This window comes from Syngnathus floridae, chromosome 16 (assembly GCF_059516105.1).
Source record: "Syngnathus floridae isolate MCC-2025c chromosome 16, RoL_Sflo_1.0, whole genome shotgun sequence".
NCBI classification, from domain to species: domain Eukaryota; kingdom Metazoa; phylum Chordata; class Actinopteri; order Syngnathiformes; family Syngnathidae; genus Syngnathus; species Syngnathus floridae.
The window spans coordinates 641,047-668,274 of record NC_142428.1 but is presented as its reverse complement, the minus strand read 5'-3'; the positions used below and the strand labels follow the sequence as shown (position 1 = coordinate 668,274).

General features: G+C 43.4%; 1 protein-coding gene across 2 annotated transcripts in view; it reads left to right on the top strand.

The window, feature by feature from the left end:
* Positions 1 to 10,196: 10,196 nt before the first annotated feature.
* Positions 10,197 to 27,228, top strand: part of lrfn5a (leucine rich repeat and fibronectin type III domain containing 5a) — a 50,460-nt gene continuing 33,428 nt past the window's right edge. The window contains exon 1 of one of the 2 annotated variants that reach the window (XM_088400625.1): positions 10,197 to 10,353. The gene's annotated coding sequence lies outside the window, so the exon portion shown is untranslated. Of the gene's footprint in view, positions 10,354 to 23,070; positions 23,532 to 27,228 lie in introns of those variants that run through there. The other variant, XM_088400626.1, reaches the window with a different exon arrangement.

The following is a 27,228-nucleotide window of genomic DNA, read 5'->3' as shown; positions in this document are numbered from 1 at the left end:
TCATTGGCTGGCAACCAGTTAAGGTTGTCACTTTCTGAAGCAAAAGTTAAGTACGTCAAAGATAAGGCTTGCAAAAATCTCAACACAAAGATAAAAGTAATGGTGCTCTGTGAAGACGGGAAGAAAGCGAAACCAAGCGACTCTGCCTTTTATCCAAATGACTGCATATAAGTATAACTTTTGATGGCCAATAAATGGTACCATGTACTGGCACCTTAAAAGACAGAACGCAGAGATGCATTTCTCATTAAAATATCTGTGGGAAGACTATTGATGTTTCACATCACTAAGCCTGGCAAAACACGCAGAGGCGAGGCGAGGCCAGGCCAGGCCAGGCCAGGCCAGGCTTGGCTTGGCTCGGCTCATTATCTGACCAGCCTTCAGCATCACACTGCTGTAAAACATGACAGCTATGGACTCTGAATGGCACCTCCAAATCGATTTAGTGCCTCGTGGAAAAAAGGCCAACAACGGAGCACATCAATTGGAGAGTAAAATGAAATAGCCAGTCAGTGGGAAAAGGGAGGGGAAAAAAAAAAAAAAAGCTAAGACACAACAAATAGCTTGATGACCTGACAAATAAAAATCTGGGCAATCCTTAAGTAGAAGGAATGAAAACAATTCAGCTTTACACATTTCAGAAGACCTATTGAGAGAATATAAAGATAGAACGAACGAACAAGGGATTGCATGGTTTCTGCTTCAAAGATGAAAATGAGTTTGAAAAGGATCCCATGGGGAGCGTAATGAAGTTTCACTTGAAAGCCATGTTTAAAGGGCGGTGTGGGAGTGTGCTTGTAAATGTTTCTCTTTGAAACTTCAACGCATAAAGACCTGTGCCTGCCTGTCACTGCTGCTTTTAAGAACTGTTAAATGCAAGAAATGTTAAAAGAAAGATTGGGGATCATCTCTGGATTCTCATCTGTGCTTGACATTTTTTCTTTTTGCCATATTCCTTTAAACAAAAAGGCTGTCAAAGGTCAAATTAGACCAATTGCGTATAATCAGGGCACCGTGACAGTAATTGTGCCAATTGATCCAAGTTTCGATTTGTTACTTAGGGTGCATGTGTGTGTGTGTGTGTGTGTGTGTGTGTGTGTGTTTGTGCATGCGTCTGTGTGTACGTGTGTGTGCATGTGATGAAGCGATAACGTGAGGATACATGAGGTTAATTCTGGACGGCCGGATTGTCAGGTTACGGGGGTTGGACAATGGATTAATGCTATTAAGTGTAATTCACTTAAGGTTTTGCTCCTCTGTCACTTGCTATCTCACGGCAAACCAAAAGTCCCACAGAGACAAGCTAAAGCCCGGTGCAATTTTAAAATAATGAATTTACATAATCATCTCTTCACGGCAAAAACAATATCGTGTGCGCGCGTGTGCGTGCGTGGCCCGCATTCACCGACTCAAGACGAGGAAGAATGGATACATTACAGGTCAAGCAGAAATGAACGCAACGTGTTTCGGCATCGGAAGTGGGTTTTTTTGCGTCTTGTTTGGATAAATAAAGCTGCAAAATTAGAGAAAGACGAGTCACAGCTTGGAAAAACGCCACGTTTGGACCCTGACCTACAGTATTTGTTTGTGTCCCTCAAGATTAGCCCATTTGAGTTCTCATTAAGGAAATGCAATTTGGTGTTGTCCTTTGTTCTCATGAGCACGCGAGCAGTCCCCCAATGTGGAAAATGAACAGTATGAATAAAACATTTAGTAATTGACCTTCTCAATAAAAGAAATGAGCAAATTCGAGCTCCCCAAGTCAGGTGAAAGATCCCACTGAATGGTGGCTGGAGCTCAAATGGCCCTGATAGCCTTAAGTTCAGCTACCTGCAGGCTTCTTTGAGGATACCTGAGGTTAATTCCGTACAGCCGGATTGCCACCTTGCACAGGGTAGTCTAAAAATAGAAAAAGCCTGCGCAATCTGACACTTAGTAGTGTTGACTTGTTGAAGCTTTTTATCCCTCCATCGAGCAGCACCTCTTTGGAGTCGATTTTTTTCCAAGTTCATGACTCCATTGATGAGTGAGAAATAGGAAAATCATCAAATGCGCTGAAATGAAATCAAGAGTTTGAGCGAGATGTTTGCAGAGTTATTAACTTTTCGAAAAGTGATGCTTGTATCGTTGATGTGGCCTCTCTCCCTCTCTCTCTCTCTCTCTCTCTCCCTCTCTAACCTTTAGCTTCAGTCACATGAGATCAACATGTGGCTTTTAATGCTCTTAATTACTCCGGGACGGAGGAGAGTGTACACAGACCATCTCGGGTGTATGAATATGTGTCTTTGCAATCTCCGAAGCGCTCAACTCGGACAAAAGCGCCCTGATTTGAAAGTTATGCGCGTGCGTGAGCACCATTTTAGGCTGCCGATTCTTATGCACAGCCAGTGCCGTGGCTCAAATTGACACTTTGCCAAGTGAGGTGTCGGTCTCTGATTTTGTTGCAGTTCGGCTCCGACTTTAAACTATTCATTTTTCAATAAATGATATATGATGGTGCTGAAAATTTGGCTGGACGGATGGCTAATTTTGTGGCCCATTCCCAACGACAGACTTTGAATAAAACTCCTTATTGCGTGGGAGTAATTGGCGAAGAGAAGGATTGAGGCGTACGGGCATACTGCGCCTCATTTACCTTAACGATCAGAGCCGCCGTGTATATAAAATAGTAAAAAGAATTTGGGAAGAAGGATAGTTAAACAAGCACATTGTTCCACTTCAATCTCATTATGCAGCGATAGCCTCCTTTTTCAAAGAAAGAAAGAAAGAATGAAATGATTAGTGGCTGAGGATGAGATGGAGAGGGACAAACAATTAGAGCAGAGAGGGGCAGGCAAGCTGATAGAGAACGGAGAATCTTGTCTTGTCTTGTCTTGTCTTGTGCGCTGACCTCAGCTGGTGGATTGCGGATGACCAACTTAATGGAGCCTCATTTTGGCTGCACCTGTCTGGACCTTTGCACCTCTCTCTCTCTCTCTCTCTCTGGCTCGCTCTCTCTGGCTCCCATCGTAATTATGTATGCTTGAAGGAGACTGATCAGTGTGCCCAGCCACCGTGTTATTGTTAATAAAACAGGCCTCTTTGGAAGCCATCACCCCTCCCGCTCTCTTTTCCTGCTCGCTCGACAGAGCTTCTGTTAATATACCGCTATTACAGCTAAACAATCTAAATGGAGAGGGGAGTTGAGCGCACTTCATTTAGCCTGTGATCAATGTAGATTTTAAAGCAATGAGAGCAGGAGCTGCACGAGTGCTGCTGAAGGTTTCCAAACGACAGAATAGAGAGGAAACGCGCATGAGCCAATTGCTATGAACGATGGATAAATATATACGTATATGTATATATATACAGAATTGTTCTTGTGCCATCAAGCCAATTTCCGTATTGCCTGGCCCACATGACATTTGGACAGTGCTGTCAATACATGACATTAGATGCAGACAACACTGTGCTGTGCCTCCGATTCCCAAATGTCAACATGCTGTATTTAATATTGCCCTGCCTTTCCATATGGTGCTTGCCAATGTAAAGGCAAGCCACGCGGGACCTGGCGTTTCCATGACAACCGCAGAATATATTAACAGAGCCAATGATCTCGATCTGCTTTGTTTTTTTTCCACCCCAATACAGAATTCTTTACACTAAAATGTCCACTTTGACAATCTTTTTTGTCCAATCTGAAATTCCAAAGACACTTTCAGTGTCACCTGAATGCCACGTTTTGATGCTGTTTTCTCTGAACGTGTCAGCCGTCTGTGTGTACCTGAGCTAGAAATATGATGTCACACGTTGAAATGATAATGGCTGATTTTCCCCTTTTAATGAGCAGGCTCTGCCTGTCTTTCTTGCCGTCTGTGCCTACTTGAATCCCTCTTCATCTCCTCTCTTATTGCCCACTTATTCCCCCTCATTTATTTCTGATTAAATTGTGTTCAATGATCCTCTCGGTCTTTCAGTCCTGCCCACCCCAGCCTAACTACTTCTTTTGTCTCCTCTCTCTCGGTCTTTCAGTCCTGCCCACCCCAGCCTAACTACTTCTTTTGTCTCCTCTCTCTCGATATTCCGCCAGCCAGCCAGCCAGCCAGCCATTCGGATCCCGTTTAATCCCATTTGCGCGCAGTTTACCATTCCGTCTGGAGAAACAAAATTGTTTTTTCTCCGGCTCTGGCATATTAAAGCGGGATAGCGCCAGTGTTAGGTGTATCGGCGACAAGGCGTGATGGCAAGGCGTCCTCCCATTATTGTTACCGGGCGGCTATCGAAAAGATGGTGTCAGTGCGCTGTGCTCAGAAGCGGTGTGAGACAAGAAAAAAAAAAAAAGCCAATCAATGCATTTTTCACAGAGGTGAAAATATTCCCGTGTCTCGAGTCATCCATTTCACTCCAGTCACTTTTCATCTAGTCCACTTGAAGCAATGTCATCTGGCAGGCCGGATATAATCGACAGCGATCCAATTACGTACGTCCCACGGGCCGCCGCTTTCTGACCTGCGGTTGACTAGGTCCTACCTGGCTGAAGACCGCCACCATATTGAGGCTGCCTTAGACGCCGGTGAAGAGATTACCAAATGGCAGCAGGAATGCACTGCACGGTGCTTGTCATTCAAACAAAGGCCCGGCTTTATATGGGTGGGATGACCCCCAAAAAAGTGTATCATTTTTTTGTCCGAAACCAAAATCAAAGAAGTGATATCGTACATCAAAAGCTAACGTGCACACACGCATCAATTCCGGCATCGCTATCTAACAGGTGAGCCAAACGTAACCATCAAATACAGATGACTGTGTCAATGAATGGCGGGACACCCTAACAAGGTACGATGAACTGCTAATGAGACACAATGAAACCTGAGGTTAAGTACGGGAGTTAATGAGGGTTAACAAAGGCACGCACGTACGCACGCACGCACGCAGAAAATGACATCACACTTCAGCTTTGCTGTGCAAGTACAGGAGATGGGCAAAATGAATATTTCTATATTGCTCTGCTTCAAAAAGGAAGCAGCACTGCACTATTGAGTTTTTGTGTGTGTGTGTGTGTGGTAGTGCGATTACAGATTTCTCTCAGACAGCTGTCTCCGTGACTAAATACGTGGAGGTGGGTGGAAGCTGAACAGAGGACACCCAATGCTGAGCACCGACTGAGGATTAGCCTCACCACCAGACAGACTGAAGAACAAAAGCCGCAAGGGACTATGCAAAGTTGAAAAGTCAGGAAAAGTCAAATGTCAATAAAGGGCTAGACCAACATGCAGGCAATTCCAAGCAAATTGTTTAGCGGAGGAAAGGATAGAGCGAGGTAGGAAGCAAGGATAGGACGCTGAGAGAAAGAGCGCCCGGCCGGCTTCCATCCTATTGGTCACCGTGGAGTGGCAAATGGGATTTTGGTGTCACATTGCTCTGGCAAATTGCTCCACGCTGCCAAGCCCATGCACCTTCTTGACATCCAAAGGGAGCATAGCGCCAGTCAGACACAAAGCTTCCCTCCCAGCGGCAGACCTCAAAAAGGCCACCGAGAAAAAGTCCATTGATAGCGACGGCATCAGCGAAGGGACGCCAGCAGCGTTTTAGCACATGGGTGAGATTTTCAGCCTGATGAATGCATATCGGATAGCAAAACTGAGAGAGCAGCCGTCAAAAGTCATGATGCGTACGGAGAGCCATGTTTACTTGAAGCCTACGCATGACTAATTGTTAGAGACCGATTGTCAATTATTCACCGACTGCACGAGCCGAAGTCTCGGCAGCTCCCGCAGAGGAGAGCTAGTAAGGAATAATGAGAAAAATGAGCCACTAGATCTTGACACATGGATCAGCTGCTCCAAGTCCAGGCACTTTTTGTTTCCTCCTCCTCAGTGCCAAACTTAAAGGCACTAAATGAGCTTCCAAAGTCATCATGTCATTTTGCTGGAGAAACAATTCAACCTGAACCAGAACAACGGAGCAAAAGACAAAAGTAACTCAACAATGTTCAGGGTTGGCACCAAGTCCTGACCTTAAACCAGTTCAGTAAAATGCTGTGGCAAACACAGGAAAAATTCCGCAAAGATTTTTCCTTTGCTTGGCTTGGCTTGATAAGCAATCCGCATTGTTTCTTTAAAGCACAGCAGAATGGTCTTGATATTTTGTGGCATCCATTTTTCATCCGAGCAACACTGAAAGTCATCTGAAAGCAGCCGGTTGCTTCCATTGGCAGCTTGCTTGTTACTACCTCTTTCCTGCGCTGTCCACCTGACCTCAACCCCGCAGGCTATTACAACATATAAATGGACCAGCTCGACGGCCTGGGGATATTTCCCTCTTCGGAGTTGCCGTTCTGCTGCTCACGGGAGAAGATAACATTGCGGCAAATACGCTTGCTTGTTAACAAGGTTAAACATTGGAGCACATTTTCTCTTTGAAGCATGATGGGGGGGGCAGAGATGCTCATTTGCATCCCGCGCGCCCATTCAAATCCAGACTAGCACGTTTGAGGTCATGGCCAGAGTGATCAGACAATGCCCACATTCTGCCATGAAGTGGAGAGATCTCAGAACACAGGTCATCATTGTGAAAGTGGAGACAAGCTTGACATCCACATTTTTATGCTCACGCACAAGAGGTTTCCCACGGTCAACGCGCTGCATCGGAAAATCATACCCACAATATGAAATCCTTCCGTGATATAAAATCCGCTACAACTTTGGAATTCAATTAGTTTTCTCTACTTGCAGTTTGGCTTCTTTAACAGGTCTGCAAAATCAAGGTGAACTGGATGTGTTCCTTTGAAAGTCTCTCTTTGGAAGATGTGTGAATGGAACATCTGAAATGGTGATTGATTGATTGTTTGCACCAGATGTGCTCCCTTCTTGTGCTATCAGCGCATCAGATCCGTCATGATGTGACTGACAAGTGCGACGCCGTTTCTCTCTCCTTTCCCCGACCTTCAACTCTGCGTAATGCATGCGCAAACATAAATGTCTTGCGCCAGACAAGAATGACAATGGCGTTTACCTTCGCCAGCGATGCCGAAAGAGAATAACAGCTCTGTGATAGCCACACACCGAAAATACGCAGCGTTGAAAATTCTTATCAATAATAAATAGCTCATTAGCCGCCATTCCAGGAAGCTGAAATGAAGGAAATAGAAAAAGCAGTTCCAGGATGAAACGCTTGCAATCAACTAGACATCATTCTCCGGACGAGCTGTGCTCATTACCGGTGGCCTGGGCAGCCTGTCCGAGTCGGACAACAGACAAACAGACAACAGACATTGACAACTTGGAGCAGCTTTTCACTGAGATGGAGCAAGAAAGTGTCGACGAATATATAGAAAAGGTGCTACGTACCTGTTGACAGGGATGCGGGGAAGCGGTTCTTTGCTCAGCTTGACCCACATCAAGGAATACCATGTTGCAACCAAGTCCTTTTGTCCGTCCAAATTTGCTTTGCACTGCTTGACTGAAAAAACTGCATTCATTGAGAAGCACGGCTCTAAAGCAATAAAGCTGACTTTGACTTTGACTAATCCAAGTCCATTCTCACAAGGAAACGGGGCACCCGCCTGGGGTCTGTTTAAATGCTTTCTTGATTCAACAAGTCTGGAAGTAATCAGGCTTGATTGATTGTGCTTCGTGAAAATGAATTCAGCTTTGCCAAAACATGCGGTGAGCCACGCTGAAGGCAGCAAGTAGGTTGAAACAGGAAGAGATGTTCTTTACATTGTGTACCTGCATAAGGGATTATATTACAAATAATAAAAAAACGCATTACCAGAGTAGGATTGGGACTTGGATACTTTCAGAGGTCAGATCGGAAAATATGTCAAGATGACCTGAGCCGGCAAATACAATCATTCTCTTCCGCTTTGTTCTTTTGAAACGAAAAGCCTGATGGCGTGCTTAGGGCGATATTTGGAATGGCGCACGGCTGACAAATCAATAGACGACATGAAAATGATTTCAACAGGAAAAAAAACAAAACAAGTTGTGCTCTTATACAAGTTCACTTAGGCGACAGTTCCAGAATTGTACTAAAGTGCGAAAAAAAATTCAAACGTGTCTTGTTTTGGAGAAATCACTAACTCATCTTGAAATTCCCCTTTTAAATGGCAAGATTGAAGAGATTTAAAAAAACATGATTTCATGATGTTAATCATATAATGAGGATGCAAAATGTGTCAGTGGCAATGAGTGGCAATCAGCCCTCTGAACAGAGGCAGTATTGATCCTGCTTTTTGCTTCAACACGGGTAATGTAGAATTAGCTGCCTTGATTCAAATAACAGAATGTGGTCTATCTGCACTTAAAAGTTTACCCCCCAAAATACTGTAGTCAAAATCAATATTTATTCAAGGTAACAAAGAGACGGCGGCCAAGCCATTGGTATCGATCATCAGACTCGTAAATGTCCCAAATAAAGGCAATGTGTGCTCCACAGACATTGCCACATTGTATTCATGAATATTGCTGTTTTGGGTGTTCCGGCAGAAGATGCAAAGGACTGCCGAGTTGTTTGAAAACTTATGCAGTTCATAAATGAATTCTAATTTTGACAATGTGTGCCAAAACGGGGACGTCTGTGTGCCAGGAGGATGCAGTGGATGTGCACTCTCTACTTTAAGCTGAGCTCTCTTTGGACAACTCGTATATTCATATTCATGCGTCAAAGGCAAGCAGCTGTGAAATTGGTGCCGATAAAAAATATATAAACATATATATTGATATCTATGTATACATAGTATATATAGCTCACCCATATGTGCTGCGGTCTTATTGGTTTTGGCCTAGTGTTCATCCATCCATTCGATCCTTTTTATCTCGAGCAGGCTCACACAATGTCAGAGGTTATTCCGGCGGATATTGATGGCTTTCAATTAAAGTCACTTACTAGCAAGACTTTGCTCTTGAATAACACACTGATCCTCCCGAAAGAAATACATTTAGGGAGGGTACCTTTTATCAGCAAAAGAGTCAGGAATGTCAATGGTGCCTTTATTTGTGAAAACTCCAACACTTTTGATTCCGATGACTGCTTTTATAAAGGATGCGTAGCCTGCAGCACCAAAAATAAAAATAAATGATGCGGAGGCATCGGCTTTGAAATGAAAGCTGTAGCATTGCACAAGGACACTTCAATTGGAAAGAAGCTGATGAGGAAGTGATTGATGTTATGTAAATTCTGCCTGTGACTTTTTTTTTAATCAGAGCCACAACCCGAAGGAGAGCTACTACGTACAATTACGTACGAGCTTTGAACCCCAGTCACAAATGCAAAGACCTGATGAGGGAACCAAAGAAGCGCTGTGGAGATTTATTCATTCTTATTACTTTGGAGATGTATGTCATCAAAGTCTCTCTATATGTACAGTCAAGTCAAGGCAATGGTCAAATGTGCTTGTGAGTTTCTCACCCAAATATTAGGACTTCAAGATCATGTTCTCAACGCTCTTCTTTCACCTTGGCATTATTATGAAACGGAATATCGATGGTATGTTTCTTTCTTTCTTTTTCGCGCAGAGTCATCAGGGAAAACAGCTTTTATTGGAGACTTTCACGCAGTATATGAACTCATTTGTCCTCCAACCTTGATACGAACCGTTACACAAACGTGTTTGAAATCTTCAAAAAGCATTTCCATACGGCTAATAGCTGTCCCCTTTAATCGACTTTATCAGACAATACTGTGATTAAATTGAATAACACACGCCTCCTACCATCCATCCTCTTGATACCAAATTAGCATGCGAATGCACAGACGGCCTTCAGCAGACCTCTTTGTGCCTGTGGAGCGATGCCAAGAAGCTGGGACTGGGTGTGGTTGGAGAAAATTAACACATTATTAAATAGAAAGGGATACAGGGGGGCAGAGGAGCAGCCTGTGTACGTACCTTCCTTGCCTTGGCCCATCTGTGACATTTCCAGCGGCCTTTTCCGAGTTCCAACTGCAAGAGCATTACTCAGCAACTGAGCCAATGGCTCCTTAATTGATGAATCATTTCTTTAAGAAAAAAAACAAAACAAAAAACAACATGCCTTTCTTCAACAAACATTACATTTTTGAAATGTTACATTAATTATGACTCAGTAACTGGTTTTGTTCTGTGAAAATCTGTTAAGTCATTTTCTTCTTTTCTTGCTTTTATTCAGGATTTTTTTTTTTTTCTCCCAGGTGTGCCTCTGGGATTTGCGTCCACCTTTACTCGCCAGTGCCCTCCCTCCCATGCGTCGACCAATCAGCTTCTCCAGCCACGAGTGTCCTGGTGATGCTCATTTAGTTCCTGATTAGTTTGCCTGTTTTGAGTTCCCCGCTTGAGGCTTTGTTGGATCATTTTGCCTTTTTGGAATGGATAGCTGTCGACTGCCATGTTGCAAGGTAAGTTGATGAACTTTCATTTGAGTTGGTGGGCTTTGCTGATGTATATTTGCGTGCTGACTTTTTTTGGAGTGCTTTTGAAAATGTCTTGTGCTGTAAGATGTGATGACAACAATGTCAAAAGCCTATGAGAACATCTTGACTTAATTTGTGGTTAATGAGGCCATTTTCAGAGTGGCAGCTTTGTAATGATTCTATCTTGCATGAATTTAAGAAAGGTTGTATTATGAAATCCCAGTTATGAGGGTGTGCACACCTCTGCAACCGCATTCTCTCAGCATTGAGCCACCCTTCTAAATGTCTGTGCACATCCTTACCTATGACTGATAATTCTTTCATGCTCCGAGCTTCTCTGTGAATTGTATTTATTCTATAAATGTTCCCCGCTCTGTTCTCCTATCCAGCACGGAGTAGTTGATATGAGATGAGCCTTAGCGGATTGAGTTCCATTGCAGAATGAAAGGAAATGAGGGCGAGCTATCGCATTGCTCCCAGGAGACCGGCTGTCTTCTCCCAGAAGCCTGTGAAAAAGGATGCAATAGAGTCCAAAGGCCGGAACGGCTTATATCGGCTGACATGGGAGTGGATGTTAATAACGCGGAGGCAGAGGGAGATGAGGAACATGTTGAGCTTCTGCAGCTCCTGGTACCTACCTATATAGCAATCCAGCCAACGTTAATTCAAGGCAGTAGCAGCTGAAAAATAGGCCACGGGCTAACACTTGTCACGATCTGGTGCAGAAGAGTACAGCTAGACGCACTGTGTTGCTTGACAAAGAGTCACAAGTTCAGGGAAACAAGAAGGCAAGGCTATTTTTGAAAACATACAAAGGATTTTTCAAAAACAATGCTTATCTTAATCAAAAGTGACAATCGTGCAATTCTTCTTCCACTGTTGCTTGGTTTATTTTGATTGCTCTAAGCCGTGTCATGCTATCATGTCACGTTCTTTGCAAAGGCGTCACTATCTAACCTAGACAAGCCATGGCTCGGCGCTGTCATCTTTTGACCCTTGGGAGTGAGACATCCCATTTCCGGTGACCCGGGTTGCGCGCTGAACGAGTTTGAGTGACCATGAAAAATGCTTTGAAACGAATAAGATAATACAGAGTTTGTGGAAGCGATTAAGGAGCCCTCCAAAGCAGAGGAACAAGCAATAGTGTGGCAGAAAATAATAGAGCAGTTGCTGCTAATGAATGAGTGAATTTACAGTCCCTTTCCCAATTGATTTATCCTTATTTTGAAAGTGAAAGAAAATGGTTCAGCTAAACTTGCATTGATTTTCAATATAGCTTCACTTTGCTTGATTTTTTTTTTTTTTTTTTTCCCCATTTCTATTTCACAGCTTTGTTACTTTATTTTTTGGCTACTGTGTTGGGGTTCAAGCAATAATGCACGTTTAGTGAATGAAAGCAAACTGGTCGGAAGCATTGTAATGAGCAAAATGTTCAAATTGTTAGCAGTTGTGAATGAAATAATAGCGGCAATAGTTATCAGCATGACGTAGTGAACAATGTGTTTTTTTGTGCACCGTTAAAAAACCTCAGTCGTTGCTCTTTCTTTGTTCCGCTGCGTTTTGTTGTTGCGTTTACCCATTTGGATGTTAAAAGGTCTTTGCTCTTGCTCCTTTGTGTCAGTGCTCTCATCACCCTGTTTGCCACTTGCTGTCTTGACTAATGAGTGACTCAAGATGTCACAGTGTGCTGACAATAGAGGAGGGCCACTAAAAATGTCAACATCTTTTCTTTAGTAATGCCCTTTCACTTGAGAGGCACAAATGATCACTCTTCACAGCCATCCTGCCTTACTTCCTCTTTGACCTTTCTTTAGATTGTTGCTAACCTGCAGAGCTGCCCCCCCCCCCCCCAACTCTTGTTTTGCCCTTCAGCGCGAGGGCACATTTTCCCTGCTACTTCTTCAATCATGTCAATATCGGGGCGGTAACACTTTTCAATAAGAGACACGATGAGGAGATGAAACGTTTGGATCAGGATTTCACTGACAGAAATCAGATCACAGAAAAGGAGATGTGAGCATGAAGAAAATGTGATCACTTGGATACTTTCCAGCAAATCTAATTTCCAACTGCTTCAATAGCAACATTGTGGAAGGATCCATCATTGCTTCTAATTAGCGTTCAATACAGTGGTGCCATTTGCGCCTGCAATTCAGACTCCATTTAAAATTGCCATCAATTCATTCCATGTTTCCTAAATCACATGAGCGCTGAATGCATCGATTTGCATATACGTACAAACAAACGGCAATTTGGCAGCTCCGATCTGGGTTGGAGCAAATTAGGAGCTCGCTTACCTCAGCTCTTTGCATGCGCAATCAAGTTTGGACCTGTTTTGCAAACCGTTAGTCAATTAGGCCCATAATAGGCCTGGACTCCAGCAACGTTTGAATGTGTTTTAATGGTCATTGTTGAAATTGGATAAAATTTGAATGCGATGCAGTCCGCTTAGCAATATTGCTATATGGGACTGGTTTTGCTTTTCTAATTGTGTGCACCTTTCACTAACTTCAAATTGGTGCACTCAAGAATCCGTTCCCTTGTGTTGTTGTAGCAGCGTTACTTTGGGAATCCTTCATTCTTTTTCTCCTACTTATCTCCAATTGAAGCATTTTGGTGAAAGCACACAGTGTCTCGCAGCTTCTTTTCCTCCATCTTGCCCCTCCACTTTGTACTTTCCCCCCCCCCACTGCACATCATTTGCACATAGCAACACCACATCAAACAAGCGCGTATTTACCGAAACGTGACATTGGTACACGTGTTGTTGGTTACTCTGTCTTTTTCTCATTTAGCCATTGCACTTGCTCGTCGACAAAGTGAAATAGCATATTGGCCACGCGTAGACAGATTGCCACCTTCAGCGTTGAAGGAGAGGCGTGACGGCACTAATCCGCCACACTTGGTCTCCCTCCCTCCCTCCCTCATTCATTAGTGACACTATAATCCAGCACACCTCCGATGTGATCAGCTTCCAATTAGAAAGCCATCAGGCTCTGGGTGCGTTTAATTGCCGAGTCGGCAGCGCACTTCCCAAAGCACTACCTCGCTCGGCAGCGGGACGCAAGGCGGCGTAGAGTTTATCCATCAAATGTTTGCGCTAACGTTCAATACAGAGTTCCTTGTAAACGAGCTAATTGAGTGAGGAAGCCTTGTACCGACCGCTGCCTAATGAACTCCATCCGTCGTAATGTTTTCCAGGTGTAATGAGCCAGGGAATATTTCTTACAATATAAAAACAATGTGAGCGTAATTGCTGCACAAAACTTAACCTTTTTCCTTTGGGCTGTAAAATTCCAACTTCTATGTTACGCATAGACGGGAATATTTGAATATATGAAGGTGACAAGAAAAGCAGTTGAAATTGAAATTGCTTTTGTTTGGCTGAGGTCTCTGAAGTCTCCTTTCTGTTCTTCTGTACGATACTAATGGAATGCAAACTTGCCGAATAAAAGGGCTGAATTTGACCTCAGAAAAGAAATGGCTGCGAGGAAATACTGCATGAATGGTGCAGATTAGCAAGGTGAACAGATTGATGGCTACAAGTACTTTGGCTCTGGATCATTTTAAGAAGATTATTGAGACCGTCCAAGAACATTTCACTGTATTCATCCGATTTTAAAGGAAAGACATAAGTTGTCTATCTTAAATGTGACTTTTGGACTTTTCTGTTTTGCTGGCTGCATCCAAATATCTGGTGTTTTGTTTAATGATGCCTAAATCATCCACCATTATTTTACTGCATGTGTTTTTGCTCCGCTTTAATGCTTGTGACACGTACGTACCTAAACTGGGCCACGTAACAGAGACCAGAATTGGTGCACATGACGCATAAATCAAGCCTCCACTTACATCCTGATCTATTCCTCCAAAAGAGAATTTGTGCTTCAAGTGGGAGGCCCAAGCATCTCGGCTCTGCTACGTCGTGATTCCATACATTGATGCTCCCATCTTTCCGTCTCTCTTTGTAATGTACTTTCAAATCTCCATATGGGGACATGTATTTTACAGTCAGTCTCGCATATTGTATTCTCATGAGACATTTTGCCTAAAGCCCACCTAATAAATGTCCCATGGACATAGTATCTTTCTCCCATGAGCGGTCTAGATGGAGCAAAAGCGAGCGTTTGGATCCGAGCATCTCTTTTCCAGGTGTCTGGCTGTACCATTGCAACTACTGCATACATATATATATATATATATATAAAGGTTGCCAAATGAACGTTTACATCTCCCTTTGGATAGCATGAAGTGCATACTGTCATTATGCCGGCGGAGATCCAGTGCGGTGGTGGTGCTTGCTTTGCCTCTCAGGAACTCCCGTTATCTTTATAAGACACAGATGAAAGACTGAATCTCAACCTTGGAGATGATCTCCATATATTACCATTCCATTCCCTTTGCTGCCCCACCTGCAATACAAATACGAACCTTTGGATAAAGACTTTCATCTTGGATTATTTATTATTATTAAATGCAAAATAATGTCACCCCTAATCATGTGTTAAGAGCTTCCCATCAAATGTAAGTCGCCTGAGGCATTTTTAGGTGGAGCAATGCCAGTACGTTTTTGTGTTTGCGTGACTCTGATTTCTATGGGGAAAACATTCATTATTGGCACTTGTAGAATCATTTAACATCAAGCTGATGAAAACAGACAAGATAAGTGCATGTCTGCTCACCACACAACCGTTGCCCAATTTGGGGTGCTGGGGATTCATTTCCATGAATACATTTGTGGGTGGGGTGGGGTGGGGTGAGGTGAGGTGTGGTGAGGTGAGGTGTGAGACCTTCTATTGGATCCTTGCAGCCATGGGAAGCAAATGTGGGATGGGGGTGATGTGCTCAAATCTCCGCGCTCTCGGATTTGCTGCGCCATACTCATTAAGACTGCTTTGGGTTTTGTACAGTTGGGCGGTACAAAAGGATGTTTCATCCAGACAGGATAGGATGAGTGCAGAGAGGAAGAAGGTGATCTTGAGGACAGGGAAAGGGCTGTGTGTGTGTGTGCGTATGCGTGTGCCTTTTTAAATGTAGACTTGTGTGCTATCATACGCCAATGGAAACAGATGCCAAATTGACTGATGACTTGTTCAAGTACGTGACGACGCCATGCTGGTCGTTCAAAGGGTGTTTTATTTTTCATGCCCTTGGCACCCCTGAACATTTAGTGACAGAACACGGAGCAAAAAGCGGGTTTAGATGATGGCATAACATGATATTGGTGAAAATGTACTCCACCGTTATATGTAGTGGATGGATTTCATTCATAAATACCACAGCAGCGTGTGTGTGGAAATGAATTCATTGAATGCATTAGCATGATCATATTACATTTTGAAAATGCGTCCCTTGGCGCAGCAGAGCCCTTGCTGGGGTTGGGGGCTTCACACACACACGCACACACCAAGTGCCCACTTGACAGTGATCTGTGATGGCCGTGGCCAATTTGACATCATCCACTAAAGGAGATCCTCTTACAGTTCCTTATAAAAGTACTTTGCATACTCACTCGCTCGAGTCAATTCAGAAGATGAATTTTTCTGTCGAAGACTGTGTGGGATCGCTTTCATTAACTAGTAAGCCATCTGCGTTTGCAAACACCCCATTTCTACCTGCGCATGTCCTTGAAAATACCAAAAGAAAGAAAAGTCCAAACGCCTAGATCAGGTGCCCAATTTATTTATTTTTTATTGCAAATTGTTTGATTTTAATTAGTTCATTCACTTTTTTTAAACATGCAAATAATCTTTGTCTGCTTTTAACGCTTTAAAACAGTGACTGACTTATCGTTGAGTTGTTGCTCATGAACTATTTGTTTATTGTTGGTGATTAGTATTTGTTTTGGCTCATGTATGATTTGTCATGTCTGTTGTTTTTACTGAATTAGCTATCGGAGAGCATTTTCGGAGACATACGTACATAGGAAGCAGCATTATTTGTTGACTCTCCCGGTCCATCAACCAGAGAGATCAATATTGAGCTAGCTTTCTGATAGAGTGGAGTTGACCTTTACTGAGACAAGGGTGATGCTGATGTATGAGATGGCACTCAAAGGGGAATCCAGGTAGACCCAAAGAGAGACAATTCCAAACTAGATACCGCTTGGTTGCCACCCATGATTGTTTACTGATAGAGGCAGAAATGAACGGTGGTGTAGTCAAGTAGCGCATTGGAATGAGATAGAAGGAAAGACCACCATCCGTCAAGTATAATCATGAATTCATTTGACAGACTACATTTGATCTGAATGTAGAAGCCATGACAACTGTTGCAACAGGAAACCGAGTTCTTGGCAGAAATCATCATACTGCTCCTGCTGCTGCTGCTCCTGCTGCTTCACTCAAAGAAAATTTGACACTGAAAAGTCTACTAATGTGTGTGAGCAAAGCTATGAGTTAGTAGGAACATTTCCACAGGGATGACATGAGTCAGAATCTGCAAAGGGAATAGATCAGATGTCATTTTAGGAAGCCATTGTTGCAATTAAGCTAACAGCACAACACAGAAATGGATGTGTCATTGACTTACTTTGGTAAGTATTGACACAATCAAAAAACAGAACAAACTCCAATTAAAAATGCTGTGTTGGTACTTGACTGCAGCTTGTGTTCTTTGGAGTGCCACTATAGTCATTTGTCTGAAGTCGGAAGTTGTGTCAAACACAATAAATCATTTGAAAGTGGAATAAATGAACAAGATCTGCATCCAGAAATGTAGTGCTGAATATGAAATGTTCTGTTGTATGAGACAGACAGACAGACAGAGAGAGACAGTCAGTCCCTTTGGATTTGTTGTATTTCTAAAAAGCAAGTATCATTGCTGAATCTCACGGACATCTGCCAGAATAGTGTCTGGCTACATTATAATCAAATGTCTTTCCCTATTTTATGGCATACAACAATCTGCTCCAGAACTGTTCGATATCTATATATAAAAAAAGAAAGCACCAGTTGAGTGTGTGCATCCTGCAAAGAGCCTTTTGTGAACGGCCTTCTTCCACTCTTTAAATCAAGAGCGGCACCCACCTAGTAGCAAGACACCCGGGACATACTACGTACCTGCTTTGTACAAAATCCAACAACTGCTCTGCTCAAGAGGCAAGTCGAAAGCGAAAAGGCATCCATCCCATCCCATCCCTGGAAACTTTCCGCCAGAGGCAGAATAAAGCTGCGTTTATTTGAGGCAGGCTTCACGGAACTACAGCCAAGCGGAGAGCATCAAAAGGGTGTCTTGAAAAAAGACACACATGCCCAGTGGATCGCACATGAGCGAGCCAGCGGCAATTGGCTCAAACCTTGTCGGAACATGTCCACTTCCAAAGAGTCCGTGCAGTGGACGGGGGAGGAAAGCTCAGGCGGACCGAGTCATTTTGCTCTGTTGGTGAATCAGCCAACTGCTGAACAAGAACACGTTGAAGACTAAATTGACGAGGCAGCTTATTACTGCCCTAGCAAATGATAAGCATGCCTCTTCTGCCACCATACCAAAACTTTGATGACCACAAAACTTGTGTGAATTCCAAGACTTCATTGTATGCACTTGGAAAGGTTTCCTGTTTACATGATGTTGCTGGATGTCATTTTACCGTAGCCGTGCCCTTTTAAAAGGTCAGCTTCTTTTACCCAAGAATAGCACAGACAAGTGGAGGGCAGCAGATAGTGTGGCTGTCGTTTCACAAAATGGCAAATCCATACATTCAGACCAAATCTCAACTTTGTATGAGCCTTGACTTGATCATTTGTATTGTGCTGGGGAATTCAGAAGTCTCGCAGTCGCTCTTCAGTCAAAACGACACAAGTCGCAATAAGTGCATTGTACAAGTGAGAAGGATTTCTGTGAGCAGGAAAAAAAAGGAAGGGAACCTGCTGAGATATGGCCTCTAACAAAGGCCACGTGATGTAGTCCATGTGGGAACATTTCTCTTCTTTCCCATCAAACTTTTATCTTCACTCTCAGATTCCTGCTGTGCAAGCATTGATGTGTACAGTACGTCGTGAAAGTGGTTGAAAAAGTCCAAAAGGCTGAGAGCAGAAAACATTTGACTACATGCATATGGCTTTGATTTCATCTACAATTTTTAGCAACTCCCCAAAATGCATCCAGGAGCAAAATGAGCTCCAGCGTGTGTGTGTGTGTGTGTGTGTGTGTTTGTTTGGGTGTGTGTGTGTGTGTGTGCGCGTGCACGCCTGGCCTGACACTTTCTTTATGGCAGTGGCATTCATGCGAGGCTTCAGAGGCCTTATTTGATCTAACAAAACAAAACAAACAACAACAACTGATTGGAGAAGTCGTATTAGACCGGATGACAAGCATTGTTTGTGTTGGCACCAAAAAAATAAGATGCGCGCAGGGCAATTTGATCTGTCAGTACACACTAACAGCAAAATATCAAATGACAGAATCACAACAAAATTGAAGATGTCTGTTAACACGCCATTTTTTGGCCGGCGAGTGTGTCATTCCAGTTCGAATGCACTCTTTTTGAGACGGCGGAAAGGAAACACACTCATAAACAAGAGCTTTGTTTGGTCACACTGAAGCATAAACAAGATGGCTGATTGTATCTTGGCTTGTCTGTGTGAATAATAGGCTTGCAAAGAAGGCTTATCTGTTTGGCAATACATACATATACAAACACGCTCGCTCACACGTGGACGCAAATGCACGTCCACACACTTAGCACGCTTATCTGAGTTGAGGTAGATAACACCCACCGCAAGGCGCAAAGGCAGGAGCAAATCTTTGTATGAATGGAACATCTATCTGGCTTTGGAGACCACAGCTCACAGATGTACAGTTCCCTAGGTTACCTTACAGATGCTATGACTTGAAGCATACAAAACATTTGGTTGTAATAGCACGCTTTGTCTGGCGGCATGCATGAACAACAAAAGACCTATGGCACAGCTCTCTGAAAGTAACAGGCACAAGCACGGTCCAGTAAAAAAGTGGGTTTTGTAATTCAACCAAATTGCAAATGAGGGAGGGAAGCCATACCTGCACAGGCAGTGAGCAAAATATCAGCACCATAGACAGCGCCGCACCAAGAGGCTCAACGGGAAAAGTCATCATCAGCACCATGAACAGCGCCACAGCAGCAGGCTGGCTACCTGGCTGGCTGGCTGGCTGGCTGGCTACTCTCAGCACCATGGACAGCGCCGCCCCATTCGTTTGAGCAGGAAAACTACTCTCATCAGATTAGCCCAGTGCTTGAAGTATTTGACTGATTAACACAGTCCAGTTGTTTCTGTTTTTAGCTCTGTGGCCGCAACACCTGCTTTGCAGCCAGTGGAAGTAGCTCTTCTCATTCTGTTCAAAATTGACACTTACTGGGGTGCATGCAGGAAGTCAAAGAAAGCAAAATGCTAGCTGCAACCCCACATAACTGTCTAAATATATCAAAGATGATGATAATAATTAGCATTCATTAGCCTACTTTCAGCCACCAAATTGTCAACATCACCAGGGGTGTATCAAAAGAAACACCCTGGGCACGCTGGTGCAAAGAGACGAACCAAAGTCCCAAACAAGCTTACTGAGGCTTGTGTAAGCATGAAAATGATGAGGATATGGCAGCTTTTACGCTCCGGCGCACCTGTGCCGTCCGTCTATGAACCCCTTGTATTGACTCCAAATAAAGGCATATAAAACAGAATCGGGACAGAATAAAAAGTAATTGGCTGCTTACTTCGTGTTGACAGCTCACTGAACCAGAGCCAACCACAGAGGCAAAATATATGAAGGGAATATAAAACATTAGAGCTGCGGTCATCATGTCACGGTATCCACATTTAAATTGAAGCGACTAAAAAAAAAAAAAGACAGTAAATGCAACAATAGTAAGCCAAAAATATATCCGTTCAGTTTTGTCTATGAAGCATCTCGAAATAAGGCATGAGCTTCATTAGCTCCGCGATTGTGACAGCTCTGCTCCATAAAAGTTTGTAATGAGATATTCAAATAAATACAAGTCAAAAGCACACATGGCCTTTGATTTGAAAGTTAACACGCACAGTTGTAAATATTTTGGTTTCAAACAGAATTCACATTTTCTGCTCTCTGCAGCAAGTCATTCATTTCATAAATGCAAAACACTCATTTTTCATACATACAGGTAAGAGAAAATCAATAGCTTTTTGTTGGCATGAAACACAAATTCTCCCTGCCACTCATCCTCCAGGAAGCATTTTGAATTAACACAGCACGGCAGAAAATTTGAGTTATATTCCTTTATTTGGGCGTAGGAGCAAATGAGCATGTTAAAAAAAAAAAAAAAAAAAAGAGCAGCTGGATGTTGAATTAATGTTCTAAACATTTAACGCTGGCATTTTTTCCCCTCAATTACCGTGCATACAATTAAACTTGGAAAAAGATCCTCGGTGTTTAGAAAGCAAATCCTATCATGTGTAGTCTGCAATTAAAACGACGTATGTTCAGGTAGTTATTGGTGAATATGACTTAAGTTTTATGGCAACGCTTCAAAGAAGAAACCTTCATAAATCACGTAACTTATGTTGGATCTAATTAAAAAAAAAACCCCAAAACGATTCAACGGTTATCAGATGAGTGTTATTGTGCTCCTTAGAACGTGCCAGACTACATTAAAAAGCCATTTAGATGAGGCTTAATTTTTTGGGCTCTGACAATAGAATAAGCCTGGGTAATTTATTTGTCCTGACAGCTGAATAGCGCTCGCTAGTAGGCTGCTTTCTGTCCACTTGCTCCAGATGTTCTCACAGCAAATGAATCATGTCACAAGGAGACGTTGCTTGTGATAAATTGTGCGCTTACTGCAGCATGTCCGCTATTGTATCGATCAAACGTACATCTGGCCAAGATGACAATACGACCCCTTTAGATACTTTCCCAACGTGTCTTGCTGTCCCAGGAGAAGGAAGCGGTTTACGTCACAACTGAAAATCCATTCAATTAGCGACGCTGACAGAATGGAGTCTATGGCCGCCATCAAGTAAGCACCGAGTGAGTTGCCGGTGGGCAATAATGCTATCAAGCCCATATAGTACGTCGTCGTTGATTGCCAGCAATAGCTTTAAGACAACAATTGCTTCCATAAAGTCCCTCAAAGTTTGAATCGAGTGACATTTCAGGATTGATTTAAGGAGGCACAACTCGGGGAGGAATGATTAGGCTCTAAAATGTTAGTGGAATAATCCTTTCACTGCCACCTGTCTCAACGACCTGAACTACTCTTAAGACCCGATCGATAAGCACGCGGCAGCTTGAAGGTCAGACCAGTTGATTTTATTGATGCGTTTATATACGTATTTATTTGGAGCCGTTCCTGATCTCTATTCTGCCAATACATGGTTCTATTGCTTGCACTGCAGGAGCTTGAGGCTACTATATGAGCCAGTCGCAAGTATCACATTGGTGACTTGCTATAAGATGAACGTAGACTTTTATTTCAATTTGATTTAAAAAGAAGCATTGTACATCTTCTCTCTCTCTCTCTCTCTCTTGCTCTCTGCCGCTTTTGATAAGCCTTTTAACACCTCCTATGTATGCGTCTGGATAGATAGAAACATGCTCGTACAAGCCGTTCTATTTTTTCCCCCTCAATGATCACAAAGAGCTCGCCATTCTCTGTCTCTCCTGTGAACATCAACAAACAGTGTGTCATCAAAGTTCTCCATGGCGAGCCTCAATGTTCTGAAGGGTGTATTTTTGGGATTTCTTTTCCCCTTTAAGATCCTGCGCACGACCGACCGACCGACCGACCCTTGCACATTTAGTCTTATCAGCACAGTGCAGGAGCAACACATCTCCAAATCTGTCTTTTATGTCCCACTCTTTGGAACATCGCCGTGGGGTGTCACTTGTGTAAACACACTTCATCAACAACCGCTTTCCACCGAATCCACCTGCAAATATGCTGATAGATAGAAAATGGAGAGATGATGGAATCCATTTTGATATGCCATGGAATGGAATGGGACTCGTATTTTTGGGACCCCCAAATATTTCCTTTCTATAGAAAATAGGAAGGCTTGTGAGACGCGCAGAATACAAACAACATAGGTCCAGATTGTCTTCATGTCTGTGTTGGTTTATACAGTGCGCTCTGATTAAAATGGTCCACTCGTGACCTCATTGGTTGTTTCTAATTCAATTGTGGCATTCTTTGTGGACCTTTCGTCCAATGTTTTATTTTGTAAAAGAGCAACAGGAAGTGGCTTTGACTGAATGTGAATGGCATACATTGACGGCCGTTACCCAATGCGCCGTGTGGGATTAACTGTGCAAGAGACGCGAGCAGCACGGAGCGAGCACCAGACGACTTACCCTTATTCAATTGTCAGTGGCCGGGGAAACCCGAACGCAAACTTCATTGCAACCATTTTTTTCCCCCACGCTATTTGTCTTTTTTCTCTCTCCCGCTGACCACAGTGGAGACGCACAATATTAAATTGGCAGAGACTCGCAGCTTAAATGAGAGGGCGAGAGAGAAGGGCTTGAGACTGGAAAGTGAATGAATTCATCTTGATGAAAAGGTTGCACGTTTGACATCCTTCGGCGCATGCATCATTTGATTTTCTTAACAACGCACCAGAGCTGCTTTTGGGATGAGTCTTCCTTAGGATGTCGGGCTCTGGGAGCTAGAGGAATTCTTCCTGGCTCACCTGCGCGAAGATAGCGAGCGAGCGAGCGAGCGACCGACCGACCGGTGGGAGAGAAAAAATAAGCACGCACTGGTGGGACGGAGCAAGTGATAGAAGCAAGGGTAAAGGGAGGAGAGCAGAGCAGAGGAGAGGAGAGGAGCGGAGAGGGTCGACGGCTCAAGTGGCACCGTGTCAAGTTCTCACGAATGGGATTCTTTACTAACCGTGCGGATGGAGGGATGAAACACGGAGGAAAAACAAGCGGGGAGAGAGAGCAAAAGAGACGAAGGCGAGAAGAAGGACGCCGTCGACCGCTGTGCCAATGCAGAATGGACGCACCCTTCTGGAAGGAAGACTGAAGTCGAAACCTAAACAGGATTTACACACACCGCAAGGGATATTCATTGATTATGCACCTCCGTTAATGGAACCTTACATTGGGGAGTTACGACTGTGACTGAATTGCAATGATGGCATTTGAAGAGATAACTGAGCCCTGACGCTTGGCCATCGAAGCAAGCCGACGTGCACAAAAAAGAGGTAAAGTTTTTATTGCCTCATCCGATATGAATCCAATTGCTTGCTTCCACAAAATACGTACGTCTCATCCTGTATTCGTTTGAGTGCTGGATATCAGTGATGGAAGGCTGGCGGCTCAGTAACAAGACTTTCTGGCTCCTTCTGGTATGCGCACTATGTATGGAGTCCTATCCTGTACGCATTCGCATTCTGGCAAAGATGAGAACCTTCAAGGTCACACTAGAAGTCCAGTGCAAGTTATACAGGTGCAGAGTGCGTGTGCGCCCTAGCGCGCGCACGTCTGTGTTGGTGCGTAATCCTTGGTCGGCTAAATTCCACCAGCTGCCTGGGGTGAGCCATCTACGCACGCGCGTGTGCTGCGTGAGACACAAACGCGCTGCCGTGTGCACGGATGATACCTGGTACCGATATCTGCCTAGGGAATTCTTCAGGGGGAGAGGAAAATAAAAAGGCTTAACCCGCATCTGATGTGCGTCACATTTTTTCTTTTTTTACGCCTGCCTCCAACCAAGAGGAGTGTTGTTGGCATATCTGTGGGAGTAAATGTTTTTTTGCAACGCGAAAAAAGGAAATGCTCACGGTATAGTGAAGCAAAAAATAGGAAGTCACATAAACAGCACCGACAGCAAAAAGGTGCATCAATGATTAATGAGTCAACCATTGCTTTTCCACGTTTTCTGCGTGTACGTCGGGCCCTCTCTTTGTGTGCACGCGTGTGTAACTCAAGTGCACCTTCTCACACACATATGCATACATATATAGTGTATATGTTTGGCATTTCTTTCTTTTGGAACCTACCCTTAGCGATTTGCACCTATTTTCTCTTTTCTTGTTTTCCTGGAATTATTGGAGATGCAGCAAGATGGCACCGGAACTCTAATACACAAATCAAATAGTCATTGGTGTTGGGAAAGTACGTTCAACTGAGACTTTTTATTATTTTTTTGGGGTCAGGGATGAGTGAAATTTAGCCATGGCAGAAGCGACCAATTTGTGGGTCATTTCTAGCTGAAACTATGAATATAATGGCAGTCAATGGGTTTTTCTTGTGTTTGCAGCAGAGCTCAGTCTCTTTCCACCTCACCCTACCTGGGAAAAGACAAACGTGTCGACTACTACCAAGCCTATAGTACAAGAGGTTGTTAAGACGCTTCTTTATAGGGGCAGGTGGATTTTTTTATTACAGCGTCTTTCTTCTTGGCCTCTGTTTATCTCCGCTTTCAGCAGCAGCTTTCCTTCACTCTCTTTAACTATCTGACAGAGGCTTGCAGCATCCTGCCGAGTGGATGGTGGAGCTCTAATTCAATTTATTCCACCGCTGAGACACAGAGAGCAGAATATACAGAACCAGAAAGGAGCAGGTATAGACGTGAGCAACAAAGCGGGTGCAAAAGCCTTTTAACACCTTTTGGGAACATTTGCAAAGGGGTGACGAGCCTTGTTTAGAAGCTTGACTGTCAATGTGACAGCTCAATTGTCTTTGCGGATACAAATATAGTACACGACGTACACCCTCCTCAAAATGAATTGCTTGGCAAAAGGCGTGAAGGTTGAGTCAGGTCTAAATGTTGATGTCTGTTTGCGAGGCTCAAATTGCAGGGACAGGAAAGTCATCAATGTTGATGTTTTTTGGCAGATAAGGGACCGCACACTGAGAAGATTAAATGTTACATCTAATTAAGAGGCCTGGATTCTGAAAGTCAGGGATCAGTGATGGTCTATGCCAAAAGCAGCTACATATTTAGCCTAGCTTGTTAGGACATACCATCTGTTCACAGCCCACCGTGCAAGTGCAAGTGCAAGGGCATGCTATGCTATGCTAGATTTGTTTTCTTTGCGCCAATGCTGCCATTAAGCCCCACATTTAGTCTCTTCAGCATGAGAGTAATAAAAGACAAAAGAAAAATCAAACGGGTAGTGAAAACAACATGGTTCAATATTGTAGCATGCTCATCATCAAACAATACCAATAAAATTGCTTTTAGTCATTTTCGAATTAGTCATTGTGCACTGGCCTAAAAGGATATGACTTAATTAGGATTCCTGATGATTTGATAAGAGCTGATAGGAGTCATCTTAATTGAATTTTCTATCGGAGCAAATTAATTTAAAGCTGTTCAACTGGGTAATTATGAACACCCTTTCGTTTTATCAAACGAAGACACTAGTTTGAACCGAACACTTATGTAAGACTCGTAAAGTTTATTGTGCATAGTGGTGTTTTCAGAAAGTGCCTTTATATGCGGCGATGTGAAAACCTGACTGCCAACATTACGTGGGGTAAAATCTTTGCTTATTGAAAATGTGACAGTGTAAATATTCCCACCCAAAAGGTATATGTACTTTCATAATAAGCATAAAGGGCTCTTATGGACAAAATTCAAATGGACACCTGATTGCAAATAAAAAAATAAAATAAAGCATGCATTGCAGCGTGTTTGTGTGCAAGAAGGATAATTCACGCAAGTGTACTTACTCTCACAAGTCAAACCTTATGCCAGCTTAATCTTATTAGAGATTTAAACTTGTAACCTTACAGCATTAATTTACTGGTGGATTTGCAGTTGAGTTTCCCGTTAAGATGCAAGGGGAAGCTCTTGCATTGATCACACATTCAATGCAATTGGCTTCTGATCACTGTCCAGGAAAACGACAGATGTCCTCAAAAGTATCCTTCGATCATTTGTCAAACGTCGGGTCGTTGTTCGCCATGGAAATTTCTGATGAGAACGCTGTCATTTCATTGTGCCGTATAGTGAGTCAGCATAGTCATTTTGCAAAGCAGCCTGGAGGCTTTGTGTGGATGGCTCTTTGCCAGGTGGTGCAGGTACATACTACCTATATTGCAACGTGCGCTGGCCTTAGGTGGGTGAGTCACACAGCCTGTGGTGACCTATTTGAGCTTTGCTGCTCATCACATGACCCCATTATGACAAACAAACAGATGTAATACTCGTGCAGCTGTTTCTTCAGCCGTCCGTCTACGCTGGTGAGCTCGGGCGATGGCCAGTTTACAGACAAAAAGTCGGCCATCATCCTATTTGAGACCACGGGTGTCATTTTGCGCGCGTCATAACGGATGTGTCATATGTAGCGCAAAAGCACACGCTACGTGTTGGGAGGGAGGCCGTAAGCTCGTTAGCCAGGCTTTAGCTCAGAGGAAGTATCTGAGAGTGCTGACAATATCAAGGCAGCACTTTGCTTTGCTTTGCTTCGGAGTAGGAGGGAAGGGCTGTGTTTCGGGGCGGCTTCTTTGGGGCTAAACCTCATGTTGCTACTGCTGAGACGAGCTGCCACCCATGGAATTAATGACTGTCTGTTGCTATGACAACAGTGCTTACTCCATGATCATTGATGTTATTGTCACTGTTCCACTGGAAAAATGTTGCAGGATTGATTTGCTCCAAGAATCCGAGTTGCATTATTTGTGACGGCACAGCTTCCATCCATCCAATGTTTGACCTCAAAGAATCCACTCAATTGTTGTTTTGATGCTGCACGAAAATGTTACCTTTGCCATTCGGGAAAGCAATTGAAGAAAAAAAAATAGCTCTCAAAGAATGTGTTGGAGTGTTCCTGCATGTGTGTCATTATGATCATTGGAGGGCCATCTGGGCTGGCTAGCTAATATGCATATTTGGCGTTAAGCGATATGAATATTTATGACAAAGGTCTAAACGAGTATAAATATTCATTT